General features: G+C 37.6%; 1 pseudogene; it reads right to left on the bottom strand.

Moving 5' to 3' along the window:
* Positions 1 to 10,049: 10,049 nt before the first annotated feature.
* LOC111145003 lies at positions 10,050 to 11,003 on the bottom strand (annotated as a pseudogene).
* Positions 11,004 to 17,740: the final 6,737 nt, after the last annotated feature.

Here is a 17,740-nt window from a genome sequence, read left to right on the forward strand (position 1 = left end):
ATATAGAATAAAGGGAGGAGAATTATAGAAGCTAGAGCAGCATGAGACTATCCATTTTAATGCTCAGGTAAAGGCTCATTTGCATGGGGTTTTAATTTTACTCAGTGTCAGCTTTGTGGTGCAGAAATACCTGTCACACCTGAATGAGTCCCAATGCCAACATGATGTGGGGATGTGGGAGGAGAGGGCCTGGCATGTGGTTTCACGGAAAGGTTTACAAAAGGGATACTCAAAGAAATGGGTTGAACTAAGTATATATTGCATCTAATGGGAGGGATGGTGAGCTAGCATAAGGAAATGTTTCTAATTGTCCTTGGTCTATAGCTTTTTTCCGGATAGTTGTCCTAATGCTCTCCAGTGATCCTCCTCCTACTTCTCTATGTTATTTTGATATAGTCCTAATAGTTTATTTTTGCTTTTGTTTCACTTGCTTTAGGAGACACATCCAGAAAGAAGTTGCTATAGCCAATGTCGAAAATGTTACTGCCTGGGCTCTCTTGTAGGTTGTTTCTGGTTTCATGTCTCACATTTAGGTCTTTAATCCATTTTCAGGTAATTTTTGTGTGTGATGTAAGAATGTGGTCCAATTTCACTGTTTGGCCTATAGTTGTCCAGTATTTCCAACACCATTTGTTGAAGAGACTGTCTTTTTCCCCTTTGATATTTTTTCCTCCTTTTCGAAATTAATTGACCATATAGTTGTGTTTCATTTCTGTTTTCTATTCTGTTTCATTGATTTATGTGTATATTTTTCTGCCAGTACCATACTGCATTGATCACTACAGCTTTGTTTTGAAAAATTTTTTTTTTTTTAAGATTTTATTTATTTATTTGACAGACAGAGATCACAAGCAGGCAGAGAGGCAGGCAGAGAGAGAGGAGGAAGCAGGCTCCTTGCTGAGCAGAGAGCCCGACGCGGGGCTCGATCCCAGGACCCTGAGATCATGACCCGAGCCGAAGGCAGCGGCTTAACCCACTGAGCCACCCAGGCGCCCCAATCACTACAGCTTTGTAATAGAACTTGAAGTCTGGAATTGTAATGTCTCTAGGTTTGCTTTTCCATGTTAGGAATGCTTTGTCTATTTGGAGTTTTCTGTGGTTCCATAGAAATTTTAGGATTGTTTGTTGTAGCTCTGTGAAAATGCTATTGGTATTTTGATAGGGATTGCTTTTAATGTCTAGATTATCTTGGGTAGGATAGACAGTTTAACAGTATCTATATTTTCACAGTATCTTCTTTTTTTGTTTGTTTGTTTTTTACAGTATCTTCTTTTTACAGTGTCTTCATTTTATCAGTATCTTCTGATCCATGTGCATGGAATGTCTTTCCATTTGTGTCATCTTCAATTTCTTTCATCAGCGTATTATAGTTTTCAGAGTATAATTCTTTCACTCCTTTGGTTGGGTTTATTCCTAGGTATCTGATTTTTTTTTTTTTTTTTGGTGCATTGTAAATGAGATTATTCTTTGATTTCTTTTTCTGCTACTTCGTTATTAATATATAGAAATGCACCAGCTCTACCCATTGATAATGTACTCTGAATAAACTGAATTGGTTTATCAGTTCTAGCAATTATTGGTGGAGTGGTTTGACTTTTCTATATAGAATATCGTGTCATGTGCAGATAGTGAAAGTTTGGTATTTTTCTTGCTGATTTGGACGCTTTTTATTTCTTTTTGTTGTGTGATTGCTATGGGTAGGAATTCTAGTAATATGCTGAATAAAAGTGGTGAGAGTGGACAATCTTGTCCTGTTCCTGACCGTAGAGGAAAACCTTAGGTTTTCCCCATTGAGGATGATATTCACTGTGGGTTTTTCATATATGGCCTTTATGATGTTGAGGTACGTTCCCTCTAACCTATGATGTTCAGGGGTTTTATCAAATGAATGGGGGTTATACTTTGTCAAATGCTTTTTGTACATCTATTGTAAGGTTCATATGGCTCTTATCCTTTCTTTTATTAATGTGGTGTATCATGTTGATTGATTTTTGAATATTGAACCACCCTTGCAGCCCAAGAATCACTGCCCCTTCATCATGGTGAATGATTCATGGTGAGTGTATCTTGGATTTGGTTTGTTAGTATTTTGTTGAGAATCTTTGTGTCCATGTTCATCATGAATTTTGGCCTGTAGTTCTCTTTTATTGGGGTCTTTCTCTGCTTTTGGTGTTAGGGTAATGCTGTCCTCATGGAACGAATTTGAAAACTTTCCTTCTATTTTTGGGAATAGTTTCAGAAGAATAAGTATTACCTCTTCTTTAAATGTTTGGTGGAATTCGTCTGTGAATCCATCTGGCCTTGGACTTTTGTTTGATGAGAAATTTTTTATTCCTGATTCTATTTCTTTGCTGGTTATCAGTCTGTTCAAGTTTTCTATTTCTTTTCTTTCAATTTTGGTAGTTTCTATGTTTCTAGACAATTTTCCTTTCCTTCTAGGTTGTCTAATTTTTTTGGCAAATAGTTATTCATAATATTCTCTTACAATTGTTTGTATTTCTGTGGTATTGGTTGTTATTTCTCCACTCTCATTTTTGTGGTTTTACTTATTTGGGTCCTTTCTCTCTTCATTTTGATAAGTGTGGCTAGAGTTTTCAATTTAGTAATTTTTTCAAAGAATCAGCTCCTGGTTTCATTTTTTGTTCTATTATTTATTTTTAGTTTCTATATCAATTTTTTTGCTCTAATTTTTATCATTTTCTTCTTTCTATTGACTTTAGGGTTTATTTATTTTTCTTTTTCTAACTTCTACAGGCATAACATTAGGTTATTTATTTGAGAGTTTTCTTGCTTCTTGAGGTAGGCCTGTTTTCCTGTATCCTTCCCTCTTGAGACTGCTTTTGCATGGAGCACTGGGTGTGGTGCAGAAACAATGAATTCTGGAACACTGAAAAGAAAAAAAAAGACTGCCTTTGCTGCATCCCAAAGGTGTTTTTTTTTTTTAAATTTTAAAAGTTTATTTTATTCTTTCCGTGTTCCAAGATTAATTGTTTATGCACCACAACCAGTGCTCCAAGCAATAAGTGTACTCCTTAATACCCACCACCAGGCTCACCCATCCCCCTACAACCCTCCCTTCCAAAACCCTCAGTCTGTTTCTCAGAGTCCACACTCTTTCTTCATTTCCCACTCTGATTTCTCTGAATTCACTTTTCCTTTCCTTCTCCTAATGTCCTCCATGTTCTCATGTAGTGTTCAGTGATTCATTAGTTGCATATAACACCCAGTGTTCATCACAACCTGTGCCCCCCCCCTTTTTTAATCTGATCTTGTTTTTCTCCCTAAGATTGTTGGAATTCTTTTCCTGCTTTAGGTCTTAAAATTTCTAGGGACATCATCACTATCATCACCATCATCATCATTATCCTCATCACTGTAAATATGTAGATCTCATATCTAAATCCATCCCAGAAATTGCATTATTTATATTAATTTATTGAGTCTTAATCTTATTTCACAGATGAGAAAACAAAGGTGCAGTTTTACTTTTTACTTTTTTTTGAGGGTAGAGATCATTTGCTTATTTCATGGGAACAAATTACGAAGAATTTAAGTAGCATATGGTGCATGAGAAGCAAATTTTATAACTCCTAGCTGCTCACTAAATGTTTATAATTTAACATGTTGTCAATAGCTGAATGGTCGAAGATTCTGCATTGAAAATCATTCACCCAAAGCCTAAAAGCCTCAACCTACTTTCTCCTAATATCAAAAGTTGCAACAGAAGTTGATAGATGGGATTCTATGGTCTTTTGCAGAAGAGGTATTTTTATTTATTTTTTAATCTGGAAAGATTTTAAGATTTCTTTATATTTGGTGTTTGTAGGTTGTATCATGCATGTCTAGATACCAACATTTTAATTTTTAAGCTGTTCATACAAGCAATTTGGAATTTGTCTTGACCATTTATGTAATAATTTATTCCCTATTTTTTCTGTGTTCTCTATGCCAAAATCCCTAATAGAGAGAATTTGAATATTTTGGGCCAAATTACTCTCCCTACAAATTTTCTACCTCCTTCTCTGTCTGTATTTTACTTTCTGAAATGTCTCCATTTGCTTATTTGCCAACAATCCTAATGATTCTTTTCTTTCAGGTATTACACTTTTAATTTATAAAAGCTTTTTCTTTTGTTAATAGTTGACCTCAAAACTTAGCAGTGTTTTAAGGATGCAGTATTATCTTGGAGCAACTTGTGCTGAATTTTGTTTATAATTTTCTTTTTTGATGGGTTTGGAGGGAAGAGGTAGCAGCAGTTGTTTCCACCCTGCTCTACCCTACCCTCTAGATCACAGCAGCTGGCACTCTGGTAACTACAGAGACTCCTTGTCAGCAGTGATCCAGATTGAATCCCACTAGTGAAAAGCATAGTGTGATGGCTGGAATGTAGAAGGAAGAAGAGCCATTATTGTTCCCTTAAAAGTGGTGGTTGCATGGGCTACAAAGAAAATGGTATCAAGGAATTGAAGGCTGGAGAACACAGTGTGGTTGTGGAAAACATTTAATAAAACTGCAGACTCCACTTACTCTTAAAACTACTCACATCCCCACTGAAACCATAATGACCTTACTAATGCAAATCTGACCTAGCTTACCAGGGTTTCAACCCTAATGAATCCCCTGTTGCCCTCAGATAAACTAAAATCATCACCCACAAGTCTTCCTATTTTGGTTCCTGAATGTCTATCTATTTCCACTCAGCTACTGAAAAACTTTCTTCCTGCATGTGGCATTTGATATCACTGATAATTTAGACTCTGAATTTAGAATCTGAAGATGCCTTCAGCTCATCTTGTTCTATTTCTTTTCCATCTCACCATCCCTGTAAGCATATGGAAACATGATTTTATAGAGACATGCTTCACAAATGCTGTTGACTCTCTTGAAATACCCTCCGTTTTCATTATCAAAATGGAAAACTTCTTGTGTCTTCTAAGACACAACATTTCTTGTGTCTTCCTTCTGTTCAACAGATGACTTTAATTTACCATGGTATCCCATAATAAAGACTAAACTTAGCCAAGACACAATGACAAGGTGATCATTACCTTAGTATGTCCCTGATCTGATGGATCTAAATGTATACAAAATGAAAGTTTGGTGATAGTGTATGTGTAGTCATGTGCTATTGATGAATGCTTTTCTGCTTTAAAAAATATGCATTGGTATACAATTTTTTTAGTTTTTTTAATTAATTATTTTTATTAACATATAATGTATTATTTGCCCCAGGGATACAGGTCTGTGAATTGTCAGGCTTACACATTTCACAGCACTCACCATATCACATACCCTCCCCAATGTCCATAATACAATTTGTTTTTACCATTACCTGGCCCTACAACTGCTTTGAAGCTATAATCCAGGTATACAATGGGAATCAGATATTAGATATTTGAGCTCAATGAAATCATTCCAGCTATTCTTCCTTCTGGTAGTTCCATAACATGTGAGATGGGTTTGAATCTGTCTTGTTTTTGAAGAACTTATAAAGAAAGATCTACTTAACAGAGAGAGCAAAGAGTAGCTTTTAGCTCTCAGCTAAACCAGGTATTTAACAATCAAAATAACCTTTTGATTGTCTTCAAAACATATAGAGTACCTTCTCTCATTCTGTAGGTTGCCTCTTTGTTTTGTTGACTGTTTCTTTTGCTGTGCAGAAGCTTTTTATCTTGATGAAGTCCCAAAAGTTCCTTTCGCTTTTGTTTCCTTTGCCTTTGGAGACATGTCTTGAAAGAAGTTGCTATGGCCCATGTCAGAGAGGTTACTGCCTATGTCCCCCCCCCCACCTTCCCAGGATCCTGATAGATTCCTGCCTCACGTTGAGGTCTTTTATCTATTTCGAGTTTATCTTTGTGTATGGTGTGCGAGAATGGTTGAGTGTCATTCTTCTATGCATAGCTGTCAAATTTTCCCAGCACCATTTATTGAAAAGACTGTCTTTTTTCCACTGTATAATTTTTTTCTGCTTTGTTGAAGATTATTTAACCGTAGACTTGTGGGTCCATATCTGGACTCTGTACTCTGTTCCACTGTTCTATGTGTCTGTTTTTGTGCCAGTACCATGCTGTCTTGATGATCACAGCTTTGTAGTAAAGCTTGAAATCAGGGCTGATATCCAAGATCTATAAACAACTTCCCAAACTCAACACACACACAAAAAGATAACATCAAAAAATGGGCAGAAGCCATGAACAGACACTTCTCCAAAGAAGACATGCAAATGGCTAACAGACACATGAAAAAATGTTCATCATCACTACCCATCAGGGAGATTCAAATCACAATCACATTGATATACCACCTCACACCAGTTAGAATGGCCAAAATTAACAAGATAGTAAACAATAAGTGTTGGAGAGAATGTGGAGAAAGAGGAACTCTCTTACACTGTTGGTGGGAATGCAAGTTGGTGCAGCCACTTTGGAAAACAGTGTGGAGATTCCTTAAGAAATTAAAAATAGAGCTACCCTATGACCTTGCAATTGCACTACTGGGTATTTACTCCAAAGATACAGATGTAGTGAGAAGAACGGCCATCTGTACCCCAATGTTCATAGCAGCAATGACCACAGTTGCCAAACTGTGGAAAGAGCCAAGATGCCCTTCAAAAAACGAATGGGTAAAGAAGATATGGCCCATATATACAATGCACTATTATGCCTCCATCAGAAAGGATGAATGCTCAACTTTTGTATCAGCATGGACATGACTGGAGGAGATTATGCTGAGTGAAATAAGTCAAGCAGAGAGAGTCAATTATCATATGGTTTCACTTACTTGTGGAGCATAAGGAATAACATGGTAGGACATTAGGAAAAGGAAAGGAAAAGTAAATTGGGAGAAACCAGAGGGGGAGACTGTGGACTCTGAGAAACAAACTGAGGGTTTTGGAGGAGAGGGGGATTAGGGGGTTGGTTGAGCCTGGTGGTGGGTATTAAGGAGGGCATGTACTGCACAGAGCACTGGGTGTGGTGCATAAACAATGAATCTTGGAACACTGAAAAAATTAAATTAAATTAAATTTAAAAAATATAAAGAGACAAAAAACCACAAACTATTAAAAAAATGGAAGAAGAAACTGAATAGACACTGTTCCAAAGAGGACAAACAAATGGCCCACAGGTACATGAAAAGATGCTCACCATCACTAATGGAAATGCAAATGTCACTAAAGGAAAAATACAAGTAAGACCACAATCAGATATCACTTCACACTTCTAGATAGCTTTTACCAAAACACACCACAAAGGATAAGAAGAGTTAGGAAGGATGTGAAGAAAAAGTACACTGCTGTACACTGTTGATTAAAATGTAAATTGGTGAACTTCTCTGGTAAACAATATAGTATTTTTTGTAACATTTCAAAATAGAATTACCATTTGATCCAGCAATCCCACCTCTGGGTATATAGCCAAAGGAATTGAAATATGGATCTCAAAGAGATTATCTGTACTCCGTGTTCACTGCAGCAGGTTTCACAATTGCTACAATGTGCAAATAACCTTAAAGTCCACATAAAGAAGAATGGATAAATAAAATGCAGTATATCTACATTATGGAATATCATTCAGCCTTTGCAAAGAAGATCTTGCCACTTGCAACCACATGGATATATGTGGAGGACACTATTCTAAGGAAAAATGCTGGCAACAAAAATACAAACATGATTTCACTTATATGTAGAATCTAAACAAATGCATGGAAGCAAAGTGTAGAATGGTGATTGCCAGGGGCTGAGGGAGAGTGAAATGAGGAGGTATTGATCAAGTTTCATTATACATAATAAGTAAGTTCTGTAGCTCTGTATAGCATAGGGCTTGTGACTAAGAATAGTTTATTGCCTACTTAAGATTTTGCTAAGAGGTTTAGATCTTAAATTAACTGCTTTTACCTACCATGTAAGGGCAAAAATTCAACAACAAAAGGGTCAGGAAGAAATTTTTGAAGGTGATAGATAGATTAATGGCATTGATAGTAATGATGATTTTAAGGCTGTATACTTATTTCTGAACACATCAAATTATAAACATGATATCTACAGCTTTTTGAATGTCAATCATACATCAGTGAAGTGGTTTAATCTTTATATTTGGAAATGTCATGAATACAGAATTAGCTTAGGGAATTTGTCTCAATAAAATGTTTTGAGGATCACAATTTAGTGGATTAATCTCCAAATTAGGGTTTGTCCTTCATGGGGGACCATATATGGCTGGCAATGACCATCCTGGATTTATAGACTCAGCTTTGGATTTCTGGTCTTCATTTTTCTATTTGTCAAGCTCAGTCTTCAATGATAGTCTCTCTTAAGGTTATGTGAAGTGCATTTAGTTACTTTAAGTAAAATAAATTATTATCAAATCCTGGCTAACACCTTGGGGAGATGCACACTGTTTTCTGTAGTTTGAACACAATTCCTTGTATTGCTAAATTATTGAAACCTATCTACTTCCATACACTCTTCAGGAGTTCAAATCACAGGGTGGAACATTATTTCCATGTTCCTGCAGCATCTTTTTGCTATGCCCATGAATATTTTCAAGTGGACCCTAGAGATTATCTGGCTCAATCTTTGTATTTTATGAAGAAGAAGACTCACATATTTTTGGAAGTTGACCAGTTGAAGGCAGCACCACGCTTGTCCAGTGAAAATGATTCAGAGTCTATTTGGGCCCCTTTGTATTCCATTCCCACTGGCACTTCCCTAAGCCATTATTCTTTTTCCTGGGAAAGAGAACAGGTAGTGTCTGTACTCATTTTTGTACTCTGATCTTGGCTTTTACAATCTCTGTTCAATACAATGTGTACAGAGTCATTTGTGATTTTTTAGGTTATGTTTGATATTTCTTCATATTCCATCAGGTGAAAGCTGAATTTGTAGTAGAACCATCAAGGCCAAATAAGATCTACTATTGGTGTGGAATATGTTTCGTGAAAGGTATTTGAGATTATCTAACCTCGGGGTTTGGTTTAAAAATAAAATAAAAATTGTGTTAATTTTTGTATAGATGTTTCCTCTGAAGAAAATATAGACACATCCTAGTTGGAAAATAAGCATGAAAGGTATAAAAGTTTAAGGATTGAGTTCACGGAAATGTTGGTTCTATTGTGGGTTATTAGTGACAAGATAACTTTATAGTTGACAACACAAGTCAAGCAAGAAAACTGTTTAGTTTCTTTTCATTAGCACGATGAAGTAGATAAGCTAATAACTTAGGTTCCTTCAACCTAACTTTGGAAGAAATTATGGAAATATGAGATAAGTGCTTCCTTCCACAAATATACACAAGTACTCTGTGATAATAACTTTAGGAGAGGAAGCAATCATAAGTATACATTATGCATCTGAGGGGCTGGAGCTAGAATAAATAACTTAGGAAATAGGAGTTGGTCAGCTGTGGGATGATGTAGTCATTCCTTCTTCCTGGACAGTGGTCTAAGCCTGAAAAAATTCTGTTTCTCTCCAGCATGGGATGATGCATACATATACCTAAGCTAACAGCATTTCAGAGCATACCTGAATCAAACCAAATATATTCCATGGTGAGGTGTACTATGACCATTATTTCCTTGCACTAGGCATGGAGGGAATCTGGAACCATGCATTGGTACTATTTCCATCCTTTCCTTCAAATACAGTCTTGTATCATTTAAATTATCTAAATGCCTTTTAGTAACTCATTATAAACTCTGTTGGACCATGTTTATGGCTATAGAGAAGTGAAACAAAAAGTGTATAAATTTACTAACTTTTGGAAGTTTGAAGCACATAGTTTTTATCAGAGGGAAGAATAAAAATTCAGTAAAGGATATTGTAATTAATTTTCATCAACATGTGGAATACTTAGGGAGAAGATAGTTATGCCCATCAATGTAAAATGTGGCTTGTAAAACAGAATTCCATCTTGCTAGGGATGTGCAGAGTTCAAGTGAGGTATACCAGAGACAATGCACTAGAACTCTGAAGATTGCTAAATTAGCCAGAATGGAGACAAATGATTTTCTGAAACCTTCCACTCCAAGGCCATGTCATTTTTTTTTCATCTTTATCTTTTCATTCTGCACATAGCCACTCTCAGAGCCCAGTGGACCTGCTTGTTCCACAGAGTGTAGATGACAGGGTTCAGCAGTGGGGTCACCACTGTGTTCACAAGGGCAGACTCTCTGTTGGAATCCAACCTGTTCTTTTGCCTTGGTTTCACATATATAAAGAACTACTTCCATATGTCAGAGAGAGCACTATGAGGTGAGAGGAACAGGGGGAGAAAGCTTTCTTTTTCTCCTTGGCAGATGGGAGTTGTACAATTGTGACTACTATATTGCTGTATGCAATGATGGTTTTAATAAGGGATGTCAAAAGGATAAACAAAGTGAGGACAAAAGCCAACATTTCAACAGACCTGGTGTCAGAACAGGAGAGAAGAATCAGGGGGCCAATGTCACAGAAGAAGTGGGGGATGACATGGAGGCCACAGAAGGATAACTGGGAAACCATTACTACTGGACCAGTGATGAGAGGGAAGGCCAAAGCCAAGCAGACAGTGACCAGGAGGAAGCAAGTCTTCAGGTTCATGGTGGTTGGGTAATGCAGAGGCTTGCAAATGGCCACATACCGATCCAGAGACATTACTGCTATGAGGAGGGATCCGCTGCTCCCAGAAATAAAAAGACAAATGCTTGTATGAAACAGTCAAGAAAGGAAATGGTTTGCTTGCCTGAGAGAAAATGACCAGCAACTTAGGAATAACAGCACTTATGAAACAACACTAAAAGAAGGAGAAAATGCTGAGGAACAAGTACATAGGTGTATGGAGCCTGGAGTCAGCACAAGTGATGTTGACTATGACTGCATTGTCTGCAATGGAGGCCAGGTATGCCAGCAGGTGCACCAGGAAGAGGACCTTTCCCAGGTGCTGGATGACAGGAAACCCCTCCAAGGTGAATTCTTGGACAGTTGTCCCATTCCCCATTTCCATGGACATCTCCTTCTCCAGCAGCATCCCTGCTGGTCCCATCCTACAATAAAGACATCAAGGAGCACAAAGGTTTTAGAGGAGCATATGATTAAGTTATCTGCCTATCCAAAAAGGTGACTAGGCTGATATCGAATTGGTTTAGGGAGTTGGTCCTTGAATCAGAAGAGCCTGAGTTCAATACTAGTTCAATACTGAGTTCTAACTCCTGAGGGATGTGTCTCCTTTGGAAAGGAAATCTTTGTGAACCTTTGTTAACCTTTGTGAACTTCTATTTCAGCCTCTTAGAGTGAAGATGATAGGAAGGACCTGTTCATGTTCTTGTGGGAATTAATTAAGATAAAGCATGTAACTCACTTGGCATATGATGTTAATGTTTCCTTTGTGTTCCTCAAAGTCTAATTGTAATGTTATGGTCATTAATATAATGCTTCAATAGAGCATCACTAGTAGGCAGGGGTTGGGATTTTTGTAATTATACTACATTTTATTGTTTTTAATAATATCATCAATTTATAAGTAAGTATAACAGTGATGTTGGTAATATTCTGTTTGAATATCTGCTTTAATAATGTGACACATTTTATAGTCCAAGTTGTCAGCATCAACATAATATGGTTTATGGTGATCACTGATACTAAAAAAAATTCAATTTTTCTTCAAAATAACCATGAGCCCTTCCTCTCAGAAGCAGAAACTGAGGCTTAGAGAGTTCCCGAGAGCTTAGGTCACAGAGTTGGTTCTTGAGCTAGATCTGCTGGATCGTAGAGCCCCTCCTGTTTTTAACTACAGTGTTAAACTATTTTAAAAGGGAAAAAAATGTATTGCTGATGAAAGATTTGCTTTATTTATCTTGTTTCCATCCTTAGTTAGAGTCACTGATGAGTTACTGACCTGTGGAATGACATGAGGCTTACAGAGGATCTACATTAACACGAGCATTTTATAGAAGAGACTGGAGAGTAGAGACATTATGGGCCACTCAGCAACACAACATAGAGTAGAAATCCAGGATTTAACACCACCCTCACCCAGGGTTCATGCTGGGTTTTGGTGGAGGTGGGAGTGACAGTAGGTCATAGGGTTAACCCTTTTAGGTGAATATGCTGGACAGCTGGTATTCATATACTCACTCTTACATCAAAGCTCAGGAACATTTTCTCTCTTCAGTCCTCTCAGTGACTTCTCTGAGGATGGTTTTTAGCTCCTACATATCAATACTAGGTTAAAGGGTGGCAGTGTGGTATGTGTCACTCTCACTTACCAACTGTGGGCCCGGTCAGCTGGTCTTGAAACCAAACTCCTCACCCCCGAGTGGCACAGCATCAAGGAGCCCCTGCTTCTGTTCCTTTTGACCCCATTAAGTCCGTCAAGGCACCAGGACCCTGAGATCAGGTGCACACACAAGTCACCAAATGGGGGGCAGGGCTTCCTCCTCTTGCAGCAGTTGTATTTCAAGAAATCAAGAGCTTGCTCTAGGCTGAGGGGAAAGGAGAGGGAAGGAATCTCATTTGTTACAGTCTGTTGTCCTTGAGGGAGGTGAATGTGCATCCCATGCTGTCAGGGTCTGGCTGACAAAGCCCTGTTTCCATAGCCCAGAATGTGTCATAGCACAAGTCTGCAGGGCAGCCTTGACCACTGAAACCCTAGAAAGGTTCAGAGAGATTAAAACAACCATACTTCACTGCCTCCAATTCAGGACTGGAGCTTGACTCCCAGACTACTTAGGGTTCTGATGAAAGATCTGGCCCTGCCTCCCTCAGTGGGTTAAAGCCCACCAAACATGCAACGTTGCTGCCCACCTCCCATACTCTTCAGCAGGAGTGGGCATCTTCTATGTTAAGCTCTGGGTGTTACCAAGACAAGGCTCCCTCTACTGCAGTGCTCCTCATAATGGGTTCCGCTCTTCCAAGACACCTCCTAAGTTACAAAGCTCCTCCACCAAATGCTCACCTTTCCAAGGGAGAAGCAGCCTTATTTTTACTATATTCTAATGAGAAGCTGCTGACAGGCAAGTCTGAGGCTCTGTGATATTTTTGCCACAAGACCGGTCATCAATCAGGATAGACCAGGCGGTGAACAGAGAGTAAAGGCCCCCAAACCCTATGAGATGCTGAAAAGACAGGTGCAGAAAAGAAAGTTATGACTAGTGTCCTGGGTGTACCTAACTAGTTTCTGGTGAGGGCAGCAGTTGCTGGTGCAACCCTTATATTTATCTTTCCATTGTCTGTGGTGATGCTGACTCCCAGATGTCTGCATTGTTCTCTGCCAAGATTTTTCAAGGAAATTATATGAAAATTTCCCAAGGGTTTCTAAAACCTCAAGTTGAATATTGCTACTGATGGGAAGTAAAAGTCCAGACTATAATTTTCTACACGTGGTTTATGCACCTTGGCCAGAACACTGTTGTTAACAGAATAGATTTTATGGTGAATAAGAGCTGGTTTACACCCTGACTTTCATCAGACTTTTGGGAAGATACTGGGGAAGTCCTTTTGAGGGTTTGGATCATCTTTCCTCTACTCTCCCATTGACCCTCAAGTCACATTCTTCATGTCTCGATCTTTATGGCCTTCCACTAAATGGTTTTCTCTACATTTTTAATTTCTATCCTTCTATTTCTCAGTGACATGGAACCCACAGTGACTGTGACACTTTCCTGTCTTGTCTTTTTACATCTCAGTGCTTTGTTCAAGGGAGAAACAATACAATTCTTAAGCACTCTTTCAAAATATGTGGAAAGATTTAATGTAATTTCAAAAAAAATTATAAGCAGAATATTCTCTTTTCCCCCACCTTTATTATGATCTAATTGACATATGACTTTATAAGGTGTACAAAGTGATGATTTGATACACCCATATTTTACGAAATGTTTACCACAGTAAGGTTAACTAACACCTCCTTCACTTCACATAGTTACCATTTTGTTGTGGTGGTGGTAAGAACACTAATGTTCTACTCTCACAGCAATGTTCCTGTGTGGGACACAGTATTGTTAACTACAGGTACCATGCTCTATCTTAGATCATCAGAACTTACTCATTTCATAATTGAATGTTTGCACCCCTTGACCAACATCTCCTCCTTTCCCCCACTGCTCAGCCCCTGAAACCTACCATTTCACTGTTACTATGAGTTAGATGTTTTTAGATTTCACACACAAATGAGTTCATACAGTATTTGTGTTTCTCTGTCTGACTTATTTGACTTAGCAATAAAATATACACCAGCAGATATATGACAAAAATGACAGTCTCATGCAGTAGAGAAGTGGTAGTCCTTCAATAAAGGTAGATGGTGCTGTGTCAAGTGGGTATTCAAATGGAGAAAATACATCTTGACCCTTACTCTTTATCATACCCCAAAAAAATTTTTTAAGAGAAAAAAAAGAAAAGCAATGCAGAAGATGCACTGTAGATCTAAATGTAAACGGTATAACACTTATTTAAAAGAAAACATGGCAGAATATTGTATGTGTTCGGGGGAAAACAAAAATATTTCTTGATGGAAACAAAAGAATTTATCCTAAAAAACAATGATATTAAGTACCTCTCTTTATTGGAAAACAGCAATAAGGAAATGAAAGTGGAAGCCACAGTCTGGGGGAAGCTATTTTTAATCTGACAAATCTACAGTTGAGTAAGGCAAAGACAACGTAACAAAAGAAAACAGGGAAAATATTTTCAGAGTCCTTTCACAAAAAGAGACCATACAAATGGCTGGTATTACATTAAAATATTTGGGTTATTTCATTTCGAGGGAAAAACAAATTAAAACCACAATACAGTAATATTTCACACAAACCAGGAAGGCTAAATGAATTCAGGCACTGTCAAGTGTCAGTGATACTACTGGAACTCCTGTTCACCGACACTGGAAGGGTAAAATTTGGAAATCTATTGACGTTGAGCATATTTTACGTATTTGCTACATGATCCAGCAATTTCATATTTATGTGTGTGGAGGTATATATATATATATATATATATATATATATATATATCCTACACAAAAAATATTTTGATGACTTTTTAATGATTTAATGGTTTTTAATGATTCATTTATTTATTTTGGGGTGAGAGAATGAGTGTGAGTTGGGGGAGGGGCACAGGGAGAGAATCTCTAACAGACTCCCTATTGAGCACAGAGCATGACATAGAGCTTGACCACAACTCTAAGATCATGACCTAAGCTGAAACCAGGAGCCTCCTATTCTCAACCTACTGAGCCACCCACGCACCCCAGTACACAACAGATTTTTATTTTAGTTTATTTTTTAAAGATTTTATCCATTTTTTGATAGAGATAGAGACAGCGAGAGAGGGAACACAAGCAGGGAGAGTAGGAGAGGAAGAAGTAGACTTCCTGTGTCGAGCAGGGGAGCCCCATGTGGGATTCGATCCCAGAACACTGGGATCATGATCTGACCTGAAGGCAGATGCTTAATCAACTGAGCCACCCAGGCACCCCTGATTGCATTAATTCTAAACCTGCTTTTTGCCTCTTAAACTTTTTATTTAACTTTTCACTTTGCGATAACTTCAGACTTAACAAAAAATGTTGCAAACTGAACACAGGGAATTCTCATACACCCTTCATACAATATCCTCCAATATTACCATATAACCAGAGAGCAATGATCAAAACTGGGAAATGAACATTTAATTTGTAGATCTTATTCATAAGTTATCAGTTGTCCTACTAAATGTCCTTTGTCTGGTCCAAGATCCAATCCAGGACATATGATGCATCTGTGCATAGTTTCCTGTTTCCTAGACCCTCTCTGATCTGGGATAGTTTCTCCCATATTTCTTTGCCTTTTTTGTGGCTTTGATGCTCCTGAAGATGCTGTTTATTCTATACAATGATGCTTAACGTGGGTTTGTCTGATTAAAGTTAGCTTGTGCAATTTTGTCAAAAATACTATAGAAAAGACATTGTGCCTTTCTCAGGGATATGATGTCACCATATCTTGTTATTGGTGGTTGTAGTTTACTGTCCATTACAGATAATCACTTGGTTAAAGTGGTGTCTGTTTAAAATTAGTAAAGTTACTATTTTTCCCATGGTAATTAATATCTTATTGGACGATGCTTTGAGACTATGTAAATACCCATCCTCATACTTTTGCCCACTCCCTTATTATCCCGTGATGATTCCTCTCTGAAACAGTTATTACCATGGTATTTTTCAAATTGTGAGGTTCTATTTCCAACATTCCATCTACACTTAGAATTCTACTCTAAGGAAGTGGTTTTCCTTCTCCCCTTATTTATTTATTCCATTCTTTTTTTTTTTACTTTTCTTTTCTAATTTTCTTTAAATTTAATTAGCCATGATATAGTACATCATTGATTTTTGATATAATGTTCAATGATTCAATAGTTCTGTGTAACATCCAGTATTTATTCAATTCTTTACCCATATCAGCATGGATGGACCAAGAGTAATTGTTTTGTGTAATGGTCTATGTCTGTTAATATCACTGTTCATGTATTGCTCAAATTGTTCCATATGTGGCCACTGGGTTCCCTTTCAAGTTAACTCCTGTGCCTTTTGACAGGTCTACATTATTCTGGGGACACCTGCTAACATCAAAAGGAGTTCCAAGCTCATTGTGTTTATTCGTTCTTTCTTTCTATCTTTTTTATTTTATTTTATTTTATTTATTTGTTTGACAGAGACACAGCGAGAGAAGGAACACACCCAGGGGGAGTGAGAGAGGGGGAAGCAGGTTTCCCACTGAGCAGGCAGCCAGACCCGGGGCTTGATCTCAGGACCCTGGGATCATGACCTGAGCCAAAGGCAGACGCTTGAGGACTGAGCCACCTAGGCACCCCCATTGTGTTCTTGCAGCAACATTGTAATCAGCCATTTTCCAAAGAGCTCTGGTCCTTTTTTGGGGTTGGCTTGGGCCATTTCAGCCCCATCATGATTGATGCATGTCCCCATTGGTCATCTGAAGCCTTCAATTCTTAGTAGAGTTTCTACCACTGAATCTAGCTGCCTTTATTTTGTTTTCCTGGGACTAAGTCCTCATGCACTCCCACATGCTTTATTAGATTACTTAGTTTTTGAAAATTCTAAATAGATAGGAATTTGTGATAGAAACTGTTCTTCTAGGAGAAGTACTGCCTTTCTATACTGTCATTTCCTCTCACTGTTATTAATGAAGTTCTGAAATTATTTTTCCTTTTTTTTTTTTGTCTATTTTGTCTGACCATAGCTTCAATGTTAAGAAGGAAACTTTTTAAGGATAGGGCATTGGTAGAGATTTTCTTGCCATTCATCTGACTTTGGGAACTAATACACATGCTCTTAGGCCAGATTTGTTTTTGTTTATTTTTGGAATAATTATTTTGGAATAAACTTTCCTCTAAAAAATGCTCAATGAGAAGGTCCTATCTTCTCTGTTTAGAAGAGAAAGCACTTTAACATAGGAGGTCTTCATTTTTAGTTTTCCTGCCCCAGATCTAATGATTTCTAGGCTATTAACTATGTAGTTTTGTCATCAAAAGCCTGACACAGAATTTCATAAGGACCCATGGATATTAACTATTGAGACTTGCTCTTTTGTGTGTGTGTGTGTGTGTGTGTGTGTGTGTGTGTGTGTATGCCACAATGAGTTTCTCTCTGCCTACATCAAACCTTCTTCAATCAGAACTCATATGTATTCTCACTATAATCATAATTCTTGTACTTAAATTCTAAAATAGCACAAGTTTACTAAGCATGATTTATAATTGCAAAGACCATTATGG

Source organism: Enhydra lutris, unplaced genomic scaffold (genome assembly GCF_002288905.1).
Source record: "Enhydra lutris kenyoni isolate GAN:26980312 unplaced genomic scaffold, ASM228890v2 scaffoldscaffold12, whole genome shotgun sequence".
NCBI lineage: Eukaryota > Metazoa > Chordata > Mammalia > Carnivora > Mustelidae > Enhydra > Enhydra lutris.